The sequence below is a fragment of the Suncus etruscus genome, chromosome 4, assembly GCF_024139225.1.
Source record: "Suncus etruscus isolate mSunEtr1 chromosome 4, mSunEtr1.pri.cur, whole genome shotgun sequence".
In the NCBI taxonomy this organism is placed as follows: Eukaryota; Metazoa; Chordata; class Mammalia; order Eulipotyphla; family Soricidae; genus Suncus; species Suncus etruscus.
This window is the reverse complement of record NC_064851.1, coordinates 33276024-33276651: the sequence shown is the minus strand read 5'-3', so window position 1 is coordinate 33276651 and position 628 is coordinate 33276024. Positions and strand designations below refer to the sequence as shown.

Genomic DNA, 628 nt, shown 5'->3' with positions numbered 1-628 from the left:
TTAAAGCAAATACAATATATATTATAAACATATACAATATATATTATAAACATATATATATTACACTTGGATATGTTAACAACATGTTTATATAGTCTGAAGCACTGTAGATATAATATGGCCAATAAATAATCGTAACTACTATTTATTTTAGATAGCTTTGTTCTCTTTAGATAAAGTAAAGAAATTACTCTGTAAGCAAACTGAAAAATAATATTTCATACTGCTGAAGAAAAAAAAATGGGACATATATTTAAATTGCTAAAATTGTACTATATAAGAAGTGATAGAACTGTGCTCGCTTCGGCAGCACATATACTAAAATTGGAACGATACAGAGAAGATTAGCATGGCCCCTGCGCAAGGATGACACGCAAATTCGTAAAGCGTTCCATATTTAAAAAAAAAAGAAAAGAAGTGATAAAACCAAAGTTCTAATACAGTTCCTGTAAATCTACAGCCCCTACTTAGACTACCTGAATTTGTTTCCTTAGCACAATAATCTTAGGGAATTGGGTAAGTATCAATTAAATCATTTATCTTACATCTACCTGAAATATCCTCTCCTATCATTGATAATATATAAATATTACTTTGTAATATTCTGATATGATGACTGGAGTGTATG

At 28.7% G+C, this 628-nt stretch overlaps 1 non-coding gene across 1 annotated transcript; it reads left to right on the top strand.

The window, feature by feature from the left end:
* Positions 1–294: 294 nt before the first annotated feature.
* LOC126008338 (U6 spliceosomal RNA) lies at positions 295–401 on the top strand. Its single transcript, XR_007495673.1, has one exon. It is a non-coding gene; the product is annotated as a U6 spliceosomal RNA (small nuclear RNA).
* Positions 402–628: the final 227 nt, after the last annotated feature.